This window comes from Pezoporus occidentalis, unplaced genomic scaffold, assembly GCF_034315485.1.
Source record: "Pezoporus occidentalis ecotype Australia unplaced genomic scaffold, CSIRO_AGI_Poc_V1 ctg1, whole genome shotgun sequence".
Taxonomy (NCBI): domain Eukaryota; kingdom Metazoa; phylum Chordata; class Aves; order Psittaciformes; family Psittacidae; genus Pezoporus; species Pezoporus occidentalis.
This window is the reverse complement of record NW_026912778.1, coordinates 7,646,073-7,669,246: the sequence shown is the minus strand read 5'-3', so window position 1 is coordinate 7,669,246 and position 23,174 is coordinate 7,646,073. Positions and strand designations below refer to the sequence as shown.

At 39.3% G+C, this 23,174-nt stretch overlaps 2 long non-coding RNA genes across 3 annotated transcripts; both read right to left on the bottom strand.

Annotated features, from left to right (window-relative positions):
• Window positions 1–5,504: 5,504 nt before the first annotated feature.
• LOC134164137 (uncharacterized) lies at window positions 5,505–17,251 on the bottom strand. 2 transcript variants are annotated; one of them, XR_009965023.1, is made up of 2 exons: window positions 16,711–17,251; window positions 5,505–5,645 (listed from the first exon to the last, which is right to left on the bottom strand). It is a non-coding gene; the product is annotated as an uncharacterized LOC134164137 (long non-coding RNA). The 2 variants fall into 2 exon arrangements; XR_009965033.1 differs by having other exon boundaries at window positions 5,505–5,641.
• LOC134164085 (uncharacterized) lies at window positions 12,993–15,649 on the bottom strand. The gene is made up of 2 exons (XR_009964996.1): window positions 14,851–15,649; window positions 12,993–13,377 (listed from the first exon to the last, which is right to left on the bottom strand). It is a non-coding gene; the product is annotated as an uncharacterized LOC134164085 (long non-coding RNA).
• Window positions 17,252–23,174: the final 5,923 nt, after the last annotated feature.

The following is a 23,174-nucleotide window of genomic DNA, read 5'->3' as shown; positions in this document are numbered from 1 at the left end:
TAGAGATATCCCATCCACTCCAGCCAATGAGCCGGCTTCGGCTGGAGCTTGGCTCAGATGCCTCTCACAAATGCCCATAACATGGGGAACAAACAAGAGGAATTAGAGATGTGTGCACGTCTACAGGGGTGTGATATAATAGGCATTGTAGAAACATGGTGGGATGGCTCCTATGACTGGAGTGTTGGAATGGAAGGTTACAGGCTTTTTAGAAAAGTCAGGCCGGGGAATTACAGACCAGTCAGTCTCACCTCTGTGCCTGGCAAAATCTTACAGCAGATTCTCCTGGAAGGCATGCTAAGGCACATGAAAATCAATAAGGTGCTTGGTGACAGCCAGCATGGCTTCACTAAGGAGAAATCCTGCCTGACCAGTTTGGTGGCCTTCTATGATGGGGCTACAGAACTGATGGACAGGGGTAGAGCAGTTGATGTCATCTACCTGGACTTTTGCAAAGCGTTCGAGACTGCCCCACACGACATCCTTGTCTCTAAATTGGAGAGACATCAATTTGATGGATGGACAACTCGGTGGATAAAGAACTGGCTGGATGGCCACATACAAAGAGCTGTGGTCAATGGCTCAATGTCCATCTGGCAACCAATAACGAGTGGTGTCTCTCAGGGATCGGTGTTGGGAACAGTCTTGTTCAACGTCTTTGTCGCTGACATGGACAGTGGGATTGAGTGCGCCCTCAGCAAGTTTGCCGATGACACCAAGCTGTGTGGTTTGGTTGATACCCTGGAGGGAAGGAATGCCATCCAGAGGGACCTTGACACGCTTGTGAGGTGGGCTGATGCCAACCTTATCAAGTTTAACCATGCCAAGTGCAAGGTCCTACACCTGGGTCGGAGCAATCCCAGGCACAGCTACAGGTTGGGCAGAGAAGAGATTCAGAGCAGCCCTGTGGAGAAGGACTTGGGGGTGTTGGTCGATGAGAAAATGAACATGAGCCGGCTTCAGTGTGCACTCACAGCCCAGAAAGCCAACCGTATCCTGGGCTGCATCAAAAGGAGTGCGACCAGCAGGTCAAAGGAGGTGATCCTGCTCCTCTACTCTGCTCTTGTGAGACTTCACCTGGAATATTGTGTGCAGTTCTGGTGTCCTCAACATAAAAAGGACATGGAACTGTTGGAACAAGTCCAGAGGAGGGCCACGAGGATGATCAGGGAACTGAAGCACTGCCCATATGAAGATAGGCTGAGAAAGTTGGAGCTGGAGAAGAGAAGGCTGCATGGAGACCTCATAGCAGCCTTCCAGTATCTGAAGGGGGCCTATAGGGATGCTGGAGAGGGACTCTTCATTAGGGACTGTGGTGATAAGACAAGGGGTAACAGGTTAAAACTTAAACAGGGGAAGTTTAGATTGGATATAAGGAGGAAATTCTTTCCTGTTAGGGTGGTGAGGCACTGGAATAGGCTGTCCAGGGAGGTTGTGAATGCTCCATCCCTGGCAGTGTTCAAGGCCAGGTTGGACGAGGCCTTGGGTGATATGATTTAGCGTGAGGTGTTCCTGCCCATGGCAGGGGGTTGGAACTAGATGATCTTAAGGTTCTTTCCAACCCTAACTATTCTGTGATTCTATGATTCTGAGTCCTAAACACTTACTTCCTGTAAATCCTAAAAATGCTAAACCCGATGACAACAAATATCTTAACCACAGAAGCCTTTAAATGTACTTTTCAATAATTAAGAAAAGGAAGTATTTTACTAATATATTTGTATTCTCCAATATTGAATGCTGGTACCTTGTACTGCTGAAGTATTTTCCAGGGTTCAGTTCATAAACCATAAACGCATAAGGAGATTTGCAGGAAGTAATTATGAAGTAGATCTAAGTCCTACTGATCTAACTTACTTGATGACAAAAAAGCAACAACAAAAAAGAAATTACAGGTGTACTTGTTTATTTAAGATAAAAGTATTCTACATACTTAACACCCGACTTCAAATCCAAATGATTTTAAATGTAGTTTTTTTGTTGAACTGAAGTTGAATTTCAAAAAAGAGAGAGAGAGAACTTAAAAAAATATTTAATGACCAAAGAGACAAATCGTTCTGGCATTGCTAGCTTGTTTGTAGCAGGACAAATATCCATCAATGATTATTTTCTTATTTATAGCCTGAAGTCCTGTTTGCAAAAAGAAAAAAACAAACCCTCACCAAAAATGCACAAAACCTCACTTTATTTCAGATCTTGTGTAACTTTGTATATTTTGAAATATACACGTGCATTATTTGACAAGCAAAGGCAATTTTTATTTAGTATCTTCAAAGCTTTTTGGTAATCTCTGACAGGACAGGAGCAGGATTTTGTAAGGCATCAATAGAACTTAATGCATCTTACCCGCAAAAACTGCATTTCTAAATGCCAGGCAAACACTGCCCAGTTTGTTAACACAACACAGCTTATATTTTCATTTACATAGGCAGTGAAACAGGCCTTATCTAGCCCTTTTGTGATTCAGTTTTGCCAAAATGTTCACTTTTGCCAGAAAGTGATGCTATTATTTTTATTCTGTCAATGTCACCTCCCCACTGTTCACCTTCTTTCTACCAAGTCTGGAAGCTGTCCCCTCCCTGTAAGCAGATCAAACTTGGGTGTTTTTTCCTACAAAGTCTGAATTGTAAGTTTCCTGAAACCCCCAGTTGTTTAACAGTTTAAAAAGTCATTTGGACACAAGACCACCTTCCTACAGTGATCACAAGTTTATGTACCTGCTGGGTTTTAGGTCATAAAACACAATGGAACACGTTCCAGGGTGAAAGAAATGCATCTAAATACAAAAAAAAAAAAAAAAAATCTGAGGCAGATAAGGCAAAAAAGGTAGGACATCTTGAAACCAGCCTTAGTTTCCCTGCTGAAGAAGTGGAGACAGCTGTTTGGGTAGGAATCAACATAGCTGAGCTGCTAGGTCCTGGCCACTGGAAATTTGTGTGCGTATGCTGGTCTGCTTCAGCTGTCATGAACGCCTTTGAAAATAAACTAATGAACCATTAGATCTTCCAGTGAGGTAAATAATTATCATCCTTCTTTCACAGATGAGTAAATAAATATAATAAATAAACAGCTGGTCTGAAGCCACAGCGAGAATTCAGTAGTACCAGAAACAGAATACCAGTTTCCATGTTTACATATTCTCTTTTAAGAGTCCCTATCCCACTCTACTTTGTAGTTCAGACTACAGATTAGTCTGTTACTTCTTCCAGCTAACACTCTTAGCTCAGATGTACAGAAAAACCCCACAAGGGAATAGAATAATGCATGTACTGTATACTACAACATAGAAAACCCTGAGCTCGATCCAGAACAAGCAACAGGACAAGCACATCAGCACAAAGTAATTTATTAGTAGAATAGAGGAAAGACTCAAAAAATTGCTCCTGCAGAGATCAGTTTTTAGGCAATAAGAACATCACCAATCTCATTTGCAACACAAATATCTTCCCACTACTGTTTACTACCAGCACCAATTTTCTTCATTAGGAGTTTGACACATAGCTCAATAATGAAAGTCCAGCCAAACATATTTAAACTACAGCAGTACGTAGCCTGATAGGCAAGCTTTCATGCTACTTAATTACATCAACATGAACCAGAAGCTCAGCACAGGCTTCAGATGGACCACTGATTTTTTGAAAACAGAAGTACTGTGAGCACAGAAGAATCACTCACTGAGCTGCTATACTGGGGACATGGGTTTACACTCTGGACTACTGCATAGGAACAGAAACTTTAGTCCTATTTCTGTAAAGATAAAACAGAAAGCTTTGTATTCCAGATTATTTAAGAACAGCGGAACAGAAGAAGGTGACATAAAAATGATACGTTAGAGAAAAAGTACAACTCTCAGCAGCAAATCATGGTCAAGCAGAAAGAGTCTGATTACTTAAAATATGCATCAGTAAAATATGAACAGTCAAAAAAAGCTTGGTGGAACCAAAAGAGGCAGACTGATAAGGACGGCTACACAATATAATGTATAGCATATTGAAATGGAAATGAAGGTATATCATCTTTAAAAAGAAAACCTGGATTGAGGACACTATACTTGAGAATGGGGAGAAGTTCAATCTTTTCTTTCACAGGGAGGCAGAAAATCAGTTTCTTCTACTTCATTCATATAAATGCAAAATTAAGAAAAATCCTAGTCATCTCCTTCCGCATTCCATACCTCTCTTATAATGGACATTTGAAATAAAAATTAACATATAAAAGCAGGAAAATGTAATTTCTGTATTCAAAAATGTAATGTTTTAAAGTATTAAAATTCAAATTGTTTTATAGTAAATGCATTTTAAGACTGTTACTTTCTAAAAGATTTCCTTAAAATTGGCATCTTTCCAGGAAGTTTTTTTGTATTTACTACTTCATTCCTGTAGAAAAATGTTCAGGAATTTAAGAATGACATAGCACCTCAATCCACTTATAGGTACCCATTTGAAAGTCCGTATACAGTTCATTTACACAAAACAAAATCTTTAAGGCTGAGCTGACAGTTCAAAGCAATGAAACTTTGATTTTTATTTATTTAATAAACTTGATTCCACAATGGACAAATTTCCAAGAATGCAGATGTGGTCTATAGGCATATACCAAGGGAAGATACTGATGCCCTTTTTAGGGGGTTGTTGTACCACCTTTGCAAAAATGCAGTACTGCACTGAACTGAGTTTAGGTGTTTGATTAGAGAGCTTTTCATGCAGGAATAGCTGTTGGGGGCAGGGCAAAGGAATTGCAAGGAAACAGGTATGTCAGGATTATTAAAGCAAAAACTAAAGAAAATGCCAAAGCACGCTGACATGTGGTGATAAAACGTTCACAGAAGTCAACCATGTAGCCACTCTCTCAAAAATTATGTCATTTAAGTGATCCACTGCACACCTAATGAATATCATGATGTGTATATGTATGGACAATATTGCTCTGCAAATTTGCATATATCGCCCTTAATATTTCACTACCTCTGTGCATGTTCTGAGGTTATATTTTTATTAAATAGCTCATTTTACAACATATTCCAAGATGTTGAAAACATTTTCAGTAGACAACCACTGAAATATCTGGTAATTGGGTAACATTAGTATACCCATATTTCTACTATAAGAATAAAAATTCAGAACACATGCACATTTAGAAGTAACTCTTCCAGATGACAGTTTAAAGAGTTTGCCAGACACAGTTAAGGGACACTGATAAATTAACATGAAAATAACTGCCTATGACACAGTATGTTTTCTGTTTAGGGGATTAACAGGCAGCTTCAGCCTATTAGTGTTCCCAGTGCTATATACAAATCAAATCACCACTAAAAATACAGCTTCTGTAATTTTAACTTCAACTCCCAGATAAACAAGACTCATTTAACATGACAGCTACAAGCATTCACGAGAAAATAAGTCTTCTAAGCAGTCACATAACAGAAGCCATATGCAGAGACACGTATCAGCAGCAGATAAAAATCTCACAACACTGAACTCAATTACCCCAAGATATGATTCTGCTCCATTTTCCAGCACAGAAGAGCCACTATTCATAAAAGTGTGTTTCTCACATGTTGAAATCAAGTACGTGACTTAGTCTGGTCCCAAGTGTAGTCAGAAAGAGGAGCATTTGGGAAAATCCATTGGGGCTGTACATACTACCTAGGAAAAAAACTTGGAAAAGAGGGACTTGTGTTTGAAAACATCACTTCCTCATCATAAACATGTAAAATGCATAAAAAATAAAGCAAAAATCTATTACAGACTGTGGCTTATCACATTCCAACACATTCTTTTGGTCACTGCATTCTTGTTTTAGTGCTAGTTTTCATAATATTGTTAAATTGAATTTAACTCTTTAAAGACCCAAGCCTTTGAGGTGCTAAGCATAGTCTGCTAAACACTTCAAAAGACAGCTCCACAGAGTGGAGAAACTTAATGCCAGAGAAAGCAGTCAGCTCTTTGCAGAATTCAGCTCCTGCAAGTTGTCAAAGAAAGGGCAGTCTCTGAAGACAATGGATTGGGCAAGCAGTTTTTAGCATGCCATTAATCCAAAAAAAAAAAGTTCTAAACAAATGTACAATCAGATTAGGTTCTCTCTCTGAAAACAATACTTTGCATGTCATGGTATTCCTTCAGTACAATTTTGATTTGGCTAGAACAGTACTTTGAATTTTCTTTAGCAGACCTTCTTTGAAAGGTGGGAATTTCTAAAGCACAGACTTCAGTTGTGAGTCATTACTATTGTTTCCTTTAAGTTTTCTCACCAGCTCATCCTGCATCACTTCCCTTGTTCTCATGAAGGATCAACAGTAATGGAAACTTCACCATTGATAAGAAAGAGTGAGAAAACCATTTTGACAGTTTTTTAAATGCCCTGTCAACAAAAAGTTAGCATTAGAACTCTAAATAGGAATTAAGAAATTTGTTTCCTTGTTTAGTACAAACTTATTTAAACTTGCAGCCATAAGACTTCTTAACAGCAAATAAAAAACACCCATCTTGTGCAACACTGGTTTATGATCCATTACAGCAAAAAGGAAACGAAATATGATTTTAATCTTAAAATAATACGCCATTTGTGTAAAGTCAATGCATCATCAGGGCTCCCTTTCCCCATAGCATCTCTGTATTTCAGCACAAGGGGGAAAAAAAACAATGTCCTTACATACCATGGAATCTTGCCTCACCTCAAGATTAATGGGCACTAGTCTGTATGTATATTAAAAGGTCACTCACCCCCATCTGTTGTGCAATAACCAGGCACACTGGGATAAGTGAGGGAGACTGAAAAGCTTAGTTTCCCCCCTACAATTGCATGCAATTTTTGTGCTGTGGGCCCTTCTTGCATTCTGCCTGTGGAACTCCCTTTAATACCAGTGAAATTTCTGAGCACAAGTGCAGTACCATTACATTAGGCTCTGTCAAGTGGTATTTTCCCACAGTATGTTCCTCCAGCTATTGGGTCCTTCTTAATGTTCGGTCTGCAGGTTAAAACAAACAAACAAACAAACAAACCCAAACTCCCATCAAACAAAAAAAAATCCATGAAAATAAGGCAAATAGTCTAACATTCCAAACACGTGCAAGCTTTAACAGGTTGCAGCCTAGACACAGTGTTACTCAGATATCAAGGACAGCGGATGCCAAGATCTTTCAAATTGCCCTTTCAGGAAGGAGTACTATGATACAAAATCTGACTAGATAGATACCTCAAGCAATTTGTTTCGCTCTAACTACTTACTTACGGTCCTCAAAGACAACTGACCACAGACACTGCTAACACTTCTCTGCTTTTACAATTATATGCACACTTCTTAAGGAACAGCCTTGTGACAAAATTATCTTTCTTCTCATTTGTTGTGCTTTTTTCATGAAAAAAGTCTGAAAAACCTGCTTTCCCTCAAAGTTAAAATCTTGATTTTACAATTCAGACAAAAGCCCACAGTTCTATACGTAACATTGCCATCTAGTGACATACAAGGGTGTTTTCTTCTAATAAACTATTGCCAGTAACTTTTTTTTTTTCCTAATGAAATGTAGTTCGGCATCTTAGTTTAGTGTTAATAAAAGATTATTAGAATCATTAATGTAGTTTAATAAGAAAGGAAATTTTGTTATTTGATTTGGCAATATTACACTGGGTGTTTGCATTTCCATGATTAGCTCTTCAGAACCCTGATTGGTACCTTTTAATACTGCTAACTAAAAAAGCCTTTATAACAAGAGGAAGTGGAAGCTAGCATTTTCTCCTTTGGAAGGACATCATGCAGGACTGTTTGTGTGGTTGCAGGCCTTGCTGTTAGTGCTCTGAATGGTCATATGTATTTTCACTTGTTTTACATTTAAAACTGAACCTTCTCCTGATGCATGTCTTACATGCCATCACCTTAATCAAAACCAGGTAACTCAAACTATAAAAATAAGACACGAGAGCCAGACTTCAGCCAAAACCAAACAGGCTTGTGCTGAGGATCAGTGACATACACCCGCTTCTCAGTTACAGCCCTCCTAGGAGCAGAAGTTCATCCCAGCAGCTCAGGTGAGCCAAACTGCCATAGGCTCGCCTCACTGAGCACTGCAAATCCCCTGCAACAGGACCAAGCAGCAGGAGCTGCTCCAACAGTCTCTCGCTAAAGTAATAAGAGCTCTAGAGTCAAAGTCAAACCCCAACCTAACAGTAACTGTGGCATGCTCTCTCCCTTCAGCTTTACAAGCCCTATAGGGTGTACGCCAGCCTTCCCAGCCTTGGGGAGGTTTCACTGCACTGCCTCTGGCCACTCACACTGCAGGTTTATAGCTAATAGTCCCACAAACACAGGACATTTCCAAAGGACCTGTCACAGCTTACAAAAACTAATCAGTTGACAGGGTTACTGTTACCTGTTTCTTAATGTACTACATGTGTCAAGCAATCTTTGAAATACTGAACTTGCCAGAAGCTACTTTGTAGCTTGTATTGTAGCGTGTGCTGCTGGCAGGGTGGATGCCCCATCTTGTTTGGTTTTAGGCTTTGGACCCAGACATTAAACATGACCGTTTGGTTGAACTTCTTGCAGTTTGGAGATGAACGAATGAAGTCCAAATGAAAGAAATGGAAACCTAACAATGCTAGCCCTGCAAGAAAGTAATACTGAGCACCACAAACTGCTAAGGGCAGTGTTAGGCAGATATTAACTGATCCTTTGTGCATGACTAAAGGAGTAGTTGTACTTTATTCATTCAGAGAAAAACTGCATTTTATCAGTAACCTCTTTTCTTCCGCACCACTTTATTGCTGCTACAGAGGCATTAGCTCTTGAGACAGGGTGTAAGAGGTGGAGAAAGTGTGTAAGATATTCCTACAAGTCTCCTACCTTTACACAAAGTCATTCTCTGTCATACCTGATCTGGACATTTTCAATATGCAGCACTTTGAAAGTGGTTTATGAACACTATTGATCCCTATTTAGAGCAAATCTAGACTTTGTCCTTCCTTTGTTTTTGATCAAAAAGACTTTCCTAGTACTTGTGCATGAGGCAAAAACCCCACAACATTCTGGAACAGGTACAAAAAGAGCCAAATAAATGTACCCCTCCCTTTTTCTTTCACATATACACAGAAGATAATATTTTCTTATGCCAGTTATTTTGATCCTTTTTCTTTGTGGTAGATAAAGGGTAGGGAGAGAATAAAAATAGTGGCTCATTTCTAATACAGTGAGAACTGCCAAGGCAGCAGTTACCATTTTGTGCTCAATCCTTTCTGTTGTTTTTAATCAGGACTGCTTTGAGACTCATGTTGCTGCAGCACTAACAACTGACTTGTATCTTGTCTCCTTGGGAAGCAGCTGTTCCCACTTAGCAGTGGGAGATGCTCAGAACACAGACATTTACCTTAAAGAACGGGGTCAGTGCGGTTATCTGTATAGAAATACCACCCCACTTCAAAGGGCAGCTATTCCTTCTCTAGTGCCCAAATATTTAGGAGAGAGATTTTTTTGTTTCCTATAAGAAACATTTAACAGTTAACAAATGCACTGAAAATTGCCTAAAATATATTCACAACAACAGCAGAGCATCAGAAAGAAGATGATCTTGTCCTGCTCTACAGCAACCCCTACCCATACAATCTGAAGCTGTAAAATTTTACTTATATTTGCAATGCATTGTGTTTCAAAGTACTTGCAAGATAATTAACCATTGCTCCTAAATATATTTCAAAACCCTGTACCATATTTTTATCACCTGCAACTTCATCTTTTGACCATTAAAGGTCTGTAAAGGAAGCAATAATAATATCCCAGAGTCCTGACTCCACTGTGGACTTTAACTGTAAGGATTCTTTTACTTGCAACAGATAACTGGTCAAATCCCAGGGATAAACTAAACATTACTATCGTAAATGTCACCAGACATTTAGTGTCTGGAGAAGACAAATGCAAGGATGCAATTTACATACACATGTACGTAATTTTGACTCTTTACCATATTATATATGGCATTCATAAATATGTAAAATATTCAAAAACATGACACTTTAAGATTAAGCCCACTACTGCTTAATACAAACCACACTGAAAAATCATTCATTAAACTCTCAAGTCTGATGGGTAACAAGCTGCACAATAGCATTATACACCTAAATTTAAAGTCAAAGTTTTTTATATCCTACTGCAAAAAAAGTACACTTTTCAAGATCAGGTTTTTTTGTAAAGTGAAAGCCTGACACCTGCTGGTAATTATACAAACTCTATAATGTTGAACCAAATTGTCTTCAGTTTAGGTTTTCAACTAAGATATTTTAGAATATATAAATTATTCAAATAAAACTTATCTAAATTATTACAATAATGAGGTTTCAAAACAGAACTGCACCAACATTGCTTTCACTTGTTAGATGCAAGATAGCAAGTTTCTAGAATTTCCTACAAAATTTTCCTGCTGGAGAAAAACAGTTTTCCACCCACATGACTTTTATTCACCTTATTTTTACTAAATTAGGAGAAGCAATTCTAGTGCTACTGTATTTCACATGTGCTTTTGTTTAGATTGAACATTTTTAAGAAAGCTATTTCTACACTGCTCTGAAATATTTCAGTCATTCTACCAAAAAATACAATTGCTAACGGAAACAAAAGGACTGCAGGAATGCCCATTAAAATACCCATCTGTAACAAAGGCTTCAACAGATGTCTTCATTTAAGATAACTCCTTAGGAGCCAGCAAGGACATGAGGGAAAATAAAGGATATTGCACTAACAAAAGCAGCAAAAGGGGACTTCCCCAAAGTTGATAAACAGAAGGCTTTCAGTTTTTCACCCTTTCATGAGTTGAGCAGTTCTTTTTAAAATACTTCAGAACTTAAAAATAGAAATAAGTAGGACTCAGTTTCACAATATCTTAGCACCCATGATTTTATGAAGCAAATGTGTAAAACAACATCTTGGTAAAACATAACACAGAAACTTATTTTGTGTGTGAAGAGGTCAGCATACCAGAAGGAAAATGATCCTGCTGTAACAGAACCAGAAAATAGGAGAGAAAGAAAGAATATACAAGGGAAAATGCAAAATTTTAAAACATTTTATGAATTCTTTAATATGGAGGTAGTAAGTAAAATGCTTTCTCTGAGCAAGTTTAAAGAGGAGGAGGGCAGAGGAACCCTCAGAACATCCAAAGTTAACAACTGAGCTTTACTGAAAGCCCAAATGTATATCAAATAGCAGAGCTTCTTCAGCCACAGAAAGCAACCCTTCATTCCAAACACAAAATTTTATTTGACAAGATTTTCTGTTGCCCTGTAGAAATATCACCATGAATCCAGTGAAATAGAGAGAAAAAGTAAAAGCTGGTGTCTCCATCAATTTTTATCTTCTCATTTTACCTCTCCACCAACGAACCAATAAAACAGAATTAAAATCTTATAGAACAGCTTTTTGATCCCCATATCATTGTGTGCAGTTCTGCTGGTTTGCAATGTAAAAGCTATAGTTTGCTACAATGCTGCCAAAAAGAAAGCATAAATGAGTTACCTTGAATTTAACAACAATGTACATTGGTTTTCTGAATGCAAACTATTTACAATTCTTTTTGAAAGAGGGAAACAACCAAAACAAAACAAAAAAGGGGGAGAAAAAAATAAAGACAGAATTTAAAGTTCGAGCCAGCAAAAAACTTTACTTGCTGGCTCCAGGAAAATAAATAGTTTACACCTCCTATAGCCCCTCAAGTGCGAAAGTGTTAAACGGGAGTTGCACCCAACAGAACTGAGCAGACGCCTCTCAGTATTTGACACTGGTTTCCCAGACAAATAAGCAGCACCAAAAACAAGTTGCTGAAATTGCTTGTGTTGACCAGTTCTTGAAGGATTACACTAAATTATAGATACTCATATACCCTATACCTAGTTACTGCGTCTCCCTGAAAGGATACCATTAGTAAAATACAAATAGAAGTTCCACATTGTCTGTTTTCTTTAATATTAAAAAATCTGAAATTTTCTAGTACCTGAACCACTCTTACTCCTGATGGGATAGGGACAGCATTAAAAAAGGAGACATAACTAACAAAGTCATGATATTATATCAAGTACCCAGGAAAAAAACAGCCATACCTACCTGAAGACACCCACTGACTTTGAGGAATATTGATGTTTTCTTATTAGGAATTATCTTTGCCTTTGAAGAGAGGGAGACCTCATTTTCAGGCAGTCAGCAGCTGCTTTTCAAATTTCCAGTCACTAACTTATAAAAACAGGAGACCGGGGAAAGTAATAGTGCTAACTATTCACCAAATTGAAGACAACACCTACATAATCTTATGGCACAAAAAAAAAAAAAACACACACAAAAAAAAAAAAACCAAACCATTAAATTTTTATATCTATATCCTTTTAGAAGATTTAGGTATTTGTAAGGATTAATCCCATCCATTTTAAGAAAACAAAAAATGTTCAATCTGCAAACTCTTTACCTTGGAGACTTCAGAAGTATTATAGCTTAATGCTATTCTGGAACAGCATGGTAGGCAGTTGCTTTGCCAGTTGTTCTACTTATTTGGTATACTTTTTAAAAAGTGAAAAAAAAAGTTAGGTTGTTTACGTAACAAGGAACTGCATTAAAAATCAGCTTGTTGAGATGAAAAAAATATGGAAACCCACAAACACTTATCCTATATCTGGGTCAAAGATGTTATTTTGAACTTTAAAATTAAGTGGCAGCAAATTCTTGAAGCAGCAGACTTCTGCTTTTAGACCTTCCAACCAAGCTTATGAGACACACTTCACTTTCTCACAAAATTAACTTTACACCCTGTCATAGAGCTGTTCTCCAAGTACAGACTGATTATGAACTCTATCACAGAGTCAAGTTCTCTTCTACATATGAAGATCTTTTTTTCCTCTTGTCTTTTTTCCCTTCTCCTTCTGACAGAAACATGGCAACTCTAGATGTCAGAGCATGAAAGAACCATTGAGATCTCTGTGCTTTTTCCAAGACACAGCACTGCTTCACTTGGAACTGTTCAGAATTCTTTTCTCATCCACCTTCTTCGATTTTAGCAATTATAAGCAATGCATTTCACAACTACAAGTAGTACAAAATATTTATTGACTTTATCTCTGTAAATTTCTGTCTGTACTGAATCAATGTTTTCAGTGATGTGTACTAAATTGCACGTAACAAATTGCACAACCACTTACATCTTGAGAGCAGAAAGTTCCTTTTAAATACAATTATTGGCAAAAAGCACTTGAACATCATTAGAAAGTAGTATTTTTAATGCTTCCTACTCAGTTCGGGATTATTCCAGCATCAATTTGTTCAGATGAAATCCAGCTTCAGAACTATACTTAAGAATATGCAGATACAAGTGCTCATGTTCTTATACTGCATGGATTTTTGCAACGAGATATCTACAGGGAAAATGACTAAACTAAATGCAAAGGAAACCTGCATTAACTGTGAAGAATACAAATACCCCATAATCTTAGTAACTGTTAAATCCACATCTTGCCATTAAGAATCACAAGGGCTATAAAAATAGCCAGAGTCACCTTTAAGTCCTTTATTTAATCAGTTGCTCAAGACATTAGTACCTAGATTTTTAGAAAGATTAATTTGATATGGTGGGGGAAAAATTATAAGTAAATATTCAGTTACCAGTACTCATAAAGCAATTTTTGTTATTCATCTTGCACTCTGCTTTTACATGTGTACACAGTTTTAAAAAAAATCTAGATAGCAACAAACCCAAGCATAATAAAAGCATCCCGGGGATCATCCATTCATCTGTTATTTTCCCCTAGTTAACCCAAAATAAAAACAAAACCAACTCCCCTCCCCCCCCCAAAAAAAAAAAAAAGTATACTTTGGTTACAGATTTATTTTAAGTTTTCTCAGTTCTTGGAACTACTGCTACAGCTCTGTGCTCATAAGACTATATTTAGCAAGTGACGCTGTATCCCTAAGAGTTTGAAAGGACCTTAAGACCATCTAGTTCCAACCCCCCTGCCATGGACAGGGACACCTCACACTAAACAATGACAACAACAAAGGCTCTGTCCAACCTGGCCTTGAACACCGCCAGGGATGGAGCATTCACAACTTCCCTGGGCAACCCATTCCAGTGCCTCACCACCCTCACAGTAAAGAACATCCTCCTTATATCCAACCTAAACTTCCCCTGTTTAAGTTTTAACCCATTATCCCTTGTCCTGTCACTACAGTCCCTAATGAAGCGTCCCTCCCCAGCATTCTTCTAGGCCCCCTTCAGATAGTGGAAGGCTGCTATGAGGTCTCCACACAGCCTTCTCTTCTCCAAGCTGAACAGCACCAACTTCCTCAGCCTGTCTTCATATGGGAGATGCTCCAATCCCCTGATCATCCTTGTGGCCCTTCTCTGGACTTGTTCCAACAGTTCCATGTCCTTTTCATGTTGAGGACACCAGAACTGCACACAATACTCCAGGTGAGGTCTCACGAGAGCAAAGTAGAGGGGCAGGATCACCTCCTTCGACCTGCTGGTCATGCTCCTTTTGATGCAGCCCAGGATACAGTTGGCTTTCTGGGCTGCGAGCGCACACTGCTGGCTCATGTTAAGTTCTGAGGAGTTAATGGATCTATTGCCTGAGTTCTAGCAACTAAGCCATCAAAATTTTGGAACCATACTTTAGTTTTGGGAACTGCTCTCTCACCCTTTCTACAGCCTGTACATTTAACACCACTTGACCTCATGCACTCAGGTCAACTGAAATAGTTTCACTTATATTGGTATGATTACACAAATGCCAGTTTGCAGCCACAAGAGCTTTTCTACCTCAGCCCCCAAGCACATAACCTAGCTGCTGCCCCGTTATCATGATGAAGAGGACGCTACTTCAACCCACCTCCCATTGCTCCGCTCTCCCTCTCAGGGTGGAAAAGGGCTGCTAATGACCACATCCATACAACACAGGTAGGGAATGCTGACATCATCAGATCCCCCCCCAAGAGAAGTACAATATTTAGGTACACTTGCTAATGACCCAACCCCATCTATACCTTCATCTTCCCAGTGGTAAGATTTATCAGCTATAAATCATCCCAGATAACAGTTTATACCACTATTTCCAGCAACAGTTCTGTATCTTCCTAGAAAATCTGTGTCAAGCTTAAAAGTTGTGGGTTTATTGATGGAAGAGGGGGAAGAGTCAGACTAAATATTCAAATGCAAATACTTTATGGAAACAGATTCTACTCCCACCTCCAGTGGATGTTACTGTGCAAGCGAAGAAAAGTAGTTGTTACATAATATGCATTTCAAGACCTAAAACTCAGGTACTCTCAGATGCACACTCCCACAAGCCATATTTTGTAAAAAACCCACCAATATCTTATTCTACACTTCAAGATAGGGGTGAAGGTGCAGCCCCCACAGTCAAAAAAAACACTTCCAGGCTACACAACCTCTGACTTTTCTAGAGCCAGATAGATAGAGAGAATAATTTAATACTATTTACTGACTACTTTTGCTTGAATCTCCAAACAATTACAACTTTCTACACTGAGCATAATCTCTTGACTTCATTAACTAATACTTCCTATTCTATCAGCTATGTTATTAATGAGACTAGTGAATAGCATGAGAGCAAGGAAAAAATAAAAGAAAAACAAAACCAGACCAACAGCCTCACCTCTAAAATATGAAACCAAAGTCTTCCAGTCTGATATTACAGAACTACCACATATATCTTCCTACAGCTCACTATCAAATACCTTATTTCAATCAAAATATCTTTATACAGTCTTTGCTGTTTCCAGGGATGCTCCTTTGATTAATTCTTCAAAGCCATTTTGCAAGTGCTAGTGAGATACTCCATTTAGGAGTGAAACTTCACAATACAGACGGGTGACAATGAGGCAAAGTTCACTGCTCATGTGGAAGTGGATGAGAGCTTGTGAAATGAGATAGTTCTCACAGTAAGCTCAGATAATACATCTGATTAGATGTATAATTCTAGATAACTATGACAGCTTGCAACTGTACAAGTCACTTTACTTTTTGGTCCTAACATCTGTAAACATAAAGCACTCCAATCCTTAAAAAGGGGAGTGCTAGCATTGTATGTTGCTACATTTTTAGCTACATTGCAGGTGGCAGGGCTCTTCCCTGTTTCTTACTATGCTGATCCCTGAAGAAAAAAAAAAAAAAAAAAAAAAAAAAAAAAGGAGCAGGTAGCATTTAATGAGAAATGAGAGCTAGAACGGCAGGAAAGAAAAAGAAGCTTTTCCTTTTTCTGACCCTCTCCTGTCAGAACTGGGAGAAAAAGAAAATTACTTTTTAGAAATAAAAGTGGAATAGATTAAAACAAAAAGACCTAAGCAGCCACAGACAATCACTGCTACTTCACAATCACAGTTAACGACTTTTATCTCAATTTTCTATTACTACCTTACACAAAAAGAGCTCTTGTGCCTGCCTGACTTGTCAGCCACTCACTACATCTAATGCAAACCATTCTTAAAGGCAAATACATTTTACACTTAAACCAAACACTCACATCTGGTCTTCCATAGCTGCATACAAAGCTAAATCCCTCTTGTAATAGCTTCTACTACCACTCTTGAAACCTCCCCCGAGTATCAAACCCAACTCATTCACCTCAGCATGAGTACCCAGGACCATAACAGTCACTTGGAAAAAAATAAACCAATAAAGCAAGAAAAAACACTGAGAAACAAGGTGAAGTGATTTAAAAACATTGAACCTGTTGTCCTAGTTGCAAAGCAGAAGCAAAACCCCATGGGCAGCATCCAAAACCTAGCTCTGCAAGGCACTTCTTAATTAGGAAGCCCTAATTACCCCCTTGCCTACCAAGCACCTATGAAGGCAGCTGGGAGCAGCCTGTGATTAGTCACATAACACCCCAGGCAATTCTAGGTGCGGATGAGTCCTGATTTTGAAGTGGTCACTTGCAAAAGCACTTTTGGTGTGTCTTAAGGTAGCCAACATCTTTGGAAATAAATGTGTTTTTCTTATAAAGGATTTTGAAATTGATGGATTACAACTGCAAGACACATGAAAATTGCTGTTAATAAAGTTAGGTGTAAAATAAAAACATGTTTTCAAATGACAAAAATGTTTGCTCACTGTCATGGTCCTCTAGTGCTAGAAAGAGGTATATTATCTCTAATGCATTTCTACCAGTTTTAAGATTTTAAAGGAGTGCCAGCTATTTCCTCATAGTTAATGAGCTGGAGCACCACTAACAAGCACAAGGGGGTACAGCTGGAAAGCAGAGTGTAGTTCCAGGTGACATTGGTGAGTGTCATTAGCACTGAGCTGATGGAGGGAAACGGGTTAGAACATTAGGCAGCACTTTTGGCAGTATCTGAGTTTTGAAATATTCTACTCTTATTATTGTGAATCTTAATATTATTATGTATCTTGTTTGGCTCCACAGCTTGTAAGTCTGGATAATGTAACTGTACATTTTTGGGTTTGTTTTTTTTTTTTTATTATTTTCTGATTAGCTTATGCATAGAGGATTTGGAATTTCATTATTAATGTTTGAAAAAAAAAATCATAAATCCAACTCTGCTGGAGTCTGGAGTAAACAGAAAAGAGGAGAAAATTCTGACTGTCTTTCCATGTAAAACAAAGGCAAATTAAGAATTGGTAACTAAGAACAATTATTGGCAGATGAACTACATAATAACTTGCAAAAAGGAATTATTACTGTGAGACAATAGTAAAGGGGAAAAAAAAGAAAAACACTTTAACAATGGAATGCCTGCTTTGTCTTTACCTATGCTTTGTCTCTTCAAGAACATGAAGATTCATAATAACAGTGCCAGGGAAGTGGTGGAGGGCATCAGAAAAAGGTCCAGCCACAGTTTGGCTTGTTTAAGCTAAGTTTGGGAGGTTTTTATTTGTTTAATAAAAATATCCCTGTTGTGACCCTGTAGTATTAGCATTCACCTGTGTGTGTACAATGGGACTCATCACTTTCAAGAGTATGTGCCTGTTTGCTTGTTTGTTTGCTTGAGTGTTGGAATGGAAGGTTACAGGCTCTTTAGAAAAGAGAGGCGCGGCAGAGGGGGAGGGGGAGTTGCCCTTTATGTGAGGGATAGGCTGGGGAGGATGGAACTCTGTCTGGGGACAGGTGATCAGTTAACAGAGAGTTTGTGGGTCAGGGTTAAAGGGAAAATAGCTATGGGAGACGTTACTGTGGGGATCTGTAACAGACCGCCTGATCAAGGAGAACCTGCGGATGAAGCACTCCATAGACAGATAGGAAAAGCCTCACGCTCACAGGCCCTTGTTCTCATGGGTGATTTCAACCACCCTGACATCTGTTGGAAGGACGGAACGGCCCGGCACAGGCAATACAGGAGGTTCCTCAATTGTGTGGACGACAACTTCCTTCTGCAAGTAATAGAGGAGCCGACAAGGAGAGGTGCCATGCTTGACCTCGTGCTCGCCAACAGGGAAGGGCTGGTTGGGAATGTGACTCTCCAGGGCAGCCTTGGATGCTGCAATCATGAGATGGTCGAATTTGAGATCCTCAGGACAGTGAGAAGAGCATGCAGCAAGCTCACTGCCCTGGACTTCAGAAGAGCAAACTCTGGCCTCTTCAGGAACCCACTTAGTAAGATTTCATGGGATATAGCCCTACAGGGCAGGGGGGCACAAGGCCATTGGTTGCTATTCAAGGATCACCTGCTACAGGCTCAGGACTGTTGCATCCCAACTAGAAGGAAGTGCAGCAGGAGGGCCAGGAGACCTCCTTGGATGGATAAGGAGCTCCTGAGGAAAATTTGAAGGAAAAAAAGAGGCTTATAAAAGCAGCAAGGACAGGCAGCCTGAGAAGAATACAGTGATGTTCTCTGGGAAGCTAGGGACAGGGTTAGGAAAGCTAAGGCCCAGTTAGAATTAAACTTGGCTAGGGATGTGAAAGATAACAGGAAGGGATTCTATAGGTACATTGCAAATAAAAGACAGTCTAGGAACAACACAGTCCCTCTCCAGAAGCTCTGGGGAGTACTGGGTACACAGGATTTGGAGAAGGCTGAGGTTCTTAATGACGTTTTTTTACCTCAAGTCTTCACTGGGAAATGTTCTGACCACACCACCCAAGTCTTGGAAGGCAGACGCAGGGACTGTGAGAATGAAAACCTTGGGTCCACTGTAGGAGAGGATCCAGTCCGAGACCATCTTAAGAACTTGAATGTACACAAGTCCATGAGACCTGATGAAATCCATCTGCGGGTCCTGAAGGAGCTGGCAAATGAAGTTGCGAAGCCGCTGGCCATCATATTTGAAAAATCATGGCAGTCAGGTGAAGTTCCCAATGACTGGAAAAAGGGAAATATAACCCCCATTTTCAAGAAGGAGAAAATGAATGACTCGGAGAATTACAGACCAGTCAGTCTCACCTCTGTGCCTGGCAAAATCTTGGAGCAGATTCTCCTGGAAGGCATGCTAAGGCACATGAAAAACAACAAGGTGCTTGGTGACAGCCAGCATGGCTTCACTAAGGGGAAATCCTGCCTGACCAATTTGGTGGCCTTCTATGATGGGGCTACGGAACTGATGGACAGGGGTAGAGCAGCTGATGACATCTACCTGGACTTTTGCAAAGCGTTTGACACTGTCCCACACGACATCCTTGTCTCTAAATTGGAGAGACATCAATTTGATGGATGGACCACTCGGTGGATAAAGAACTGGCTGGATGGCTGCACACAAAGAGTTGTGCTCAATGGCTCAGTGTCCAGCTGGAGACCAGTAACGAGTGGTGTCCTTCAGGGATCGGTGTTGGGAACGGTCTTGTTCAATGTCTTTGTTGATGACATGGACAGTGGGATTGAGTGAGCCCTCAGCAAGTTTGCTGATGACACCAAGCTCTGTGGTTCGGTTGATAATGCTGGAGGGAAGGAATGCCATCCAGAGGGACCTTGACACGCTTGTGAGGTGGGCTGATGCCAACCTCATGAAGTTTAACCATGACAAGTGCAAGGTCCTACACCTGGGTTGAAGCAATCCCAGGCACAGCTACAGATTGGGCAGAGAAGAGATTCAGAGCAGCCCCGAGGAGAAGGACTTGGGGGTGTTGGTTGATGAGAAAATGAACACGAGCCAGCAGTGTGCACTCGCAGCCCTGAAAGCCAGCTGTATCCTGGGCTGCATCAAAAGGAGCATGACCAGCAAGTTGACGGAGGTGATCCTGCCCCTCTACTCTGCTCTTCTAAGACCTCACCTGGAGTATTGTGTGCAGTTCTGGTGTCCTCAACATGAAAAGGACATGGAACTGTTGGAACAAGTCCAGAGGAGGGCCACGAGGATGATCAGGGGACTGGAGCACCTCCTGTATGAAGACAGGCTGAGGAAGTTGGTGCTGTTCAGGCTGGAGAAGAGAAGGCTGCATGGAGACCTCATAGCAGCCTCCCAGTATCTGAAGGGGGCCTATAGGGATGCTGGGGAGGGACTATTCATTAGGGACTGTAGTGACAGGACAAGAGGTAACAGGTTAAAACTTAAACAGGGGAAGTTTAGATTGGATATAAGGAAGTTCTTTACTGTGAGGGTGGTGAGGAACTGGAATGAGTTGCCCAGAGAAGCTGGGAATGATCCATCCCTGGTGGTGTTCAAGGCCAGGTTGGACAGAGCCTTGGGTGAGATGGTTTAGTGGGAGGTGCTCCTCCCCATGGCAGGGGGTTGGAACTAGATGATCTTAAGGTCCTTTCAAACCTTAACTATTCTATGATTCTATGAGAAATGTTTTACAAACAGTTTTAGACTATTTTTAATGGACAAAATCTCAATTTTGGAAGAAAATTGAGAAGCCAAATAAACTGGAACGTTCCTTAAATACCAGACAAATAATTATTTTCTATGTATTTACTGACAAAAATTAACAGCAAGATTGCTCCTCCAATACCTGAATTTTCAATCTAAACAAAACTGCTTCTGCAAAACCTCTTGAAATAATTTTCAAAAGCGTAACATTTTCAACATTTGTAATCCAAAAATAGTGCAGAAACTCTACTTAAATCTGGCTGAGAAGCTATAGAATAGCCAGCTTTAATTTCATTGCTCGGAAGAATCTTATTAAAAGAATAAACAACCAATAGCATTCATTTTCTCAATGTCTATTTTCAATATCTACAGTTACAATCTGTGAATAAGGCTGTATGTACAAAGTAGCAGAACTGTAAGTACGTATTTTTTTGAAGTTAGCTTCCTTTCCTGCATTGGGCTTTCTGCGTTGGGCTGCATGTTCTCAACAGCAAATGGAAACCCAGGCTGAGTTAAGAGTTTGCATTTTTTCAGTCCTTAGACAAGAACTAAGAACCTCAATAAATTGCTATCTGAAATGCATCAGAAGTGTTTCTAGTTCAGATTTCCAACAAAAAGGTTTCAAGCCTTTTCCCATTAAGTAAATCAGTTGCTATCAATACACCTTTTGCACACATCACTACATAAAACATCATTATTTATGTAGTAACACATCTAAGAGAGCAATCAGGAATAATACTACTTTTCATACAATGGATAGAAGAGACAAGATAAGTGAATGCCATTTGTTTCCATAAAAGAATGTTCTTTTTATAAATGGTTTGAGAATCATCACAGCAAAATACAGTAGTTATTTTACTTTTTGAAAGGCTTTAAAGAGACCAACTGATGAATTTGCATCCTTTCTCCCTGAACCAAGAATAAAACAGAGCATCCTGCCCTGTTTGGTGGCTGAGAAGCAAAAAAGCAAGCTATTAGAGTATCATTTAAGTGGTCATCTATGCTGGCCTTCCCCTCAGGAAAAAAACAAGTTCTTCTCCCTAAGAACTTGAACTCAGTGATGGTTTCTTTTTCAGCCCTCTAAATTAATGACGTCAAACATAATTTCTCTTCACTGGGAAAGGCTAGAAAAGCTTCAAGCATCATGCCTGAAGCTACAATTTTAGTACCTTAAAATTCTGCTACTATCTGCTGGAAGGAATATACCATACTGGAGGAAAAGGTAGATTTACCTCTGGAGCTTTTTGATAACAGATCCTTTTCTTTATAGTTAAAAGTACCTCTTTCACAGACAGCCCACACTAACACATTCTAACAGTACTGACAAAGGAATACAAGGAAGTGGTTGAATGCCAAGCCACAGAAACAAATTTCAGTAAACATTTCAGGAATATAATTTATGAATAAACACAAAATTTAATTTGGCAATTAACAAAACTCCACAACTTAGCCCAATTATCTCTAAGAAAAATATTTTTCTACTTTCCTCCTGTATGACAGTATTAAGATCTCTGTAACAGTTAAGTTTTTATAACAATATACACATTTGATATCAAAGCTCAGACATAATAGGGTCCTCAGTGTGCCGATTAAGCTGACCTGAGGAAAGCAGCAAAAGTTCAGAGAACTGAAATTCATGTAAATATGCTGGATACAAATGAAAAATTGTCCTAAAAAATTCCTGTGAAAATTTTTTAATTTTCACATTTAAATGAAATTTTGTTTGTAAGGACAAAGCACCTTTTGGAAACTTTTTCAACACCTTTTTGATTGATACACCTACATGGAGAATGTACTGAATAGTTAGGAATAATTCACAAACATCCCTTTTTGATAGTAAGTTGGCTTCATTGAAATCTATCTGCCCTGGTGAACTCACAATGAAGGCGGAAGACTCTGCTCCAGTCTTCAGCACCTCTTCTTCTGAAAGGCTTGGCACTCCAAATCTCATCATTTCTCCTGGGTTGCCATTTTATTTTTTGTTTGGGGTTTTTTGTTTTGTTTCCACACCTCACCCCTCCCCCTAATTTCCAGTATTAAAAACCTCATAGTTTTAATTTCAGGTTATGTTTACTCTTTTTGAGTCTGGCAGTAAATTAACTCTAACATACTTTGTTTGAAGACATATGTGTACACAGAGAACTGTCAGGAAGGTGGCAGTGGATATATGAGCAAAAAACACTAGTCACTCAGTATGAAGCACCATTACTGCCAAGAGGCAATCCTAATAACCTGTTTCTTCTGTCCTCCCAAATATGACAAGCATTTGCAGTTATAGCTGAATGAAGGAGGACACACAGAACAGGACTTGCAGCCAGAGAGGCTACTTCTTCAGCTGAAGTGCTGACAAACTGCTTGTTACTTGATGGAAATCAGGAAGACTTAAAGGTAGACTCATATCCATGCTCAAGCTGGTAAATCTGTTTAAAT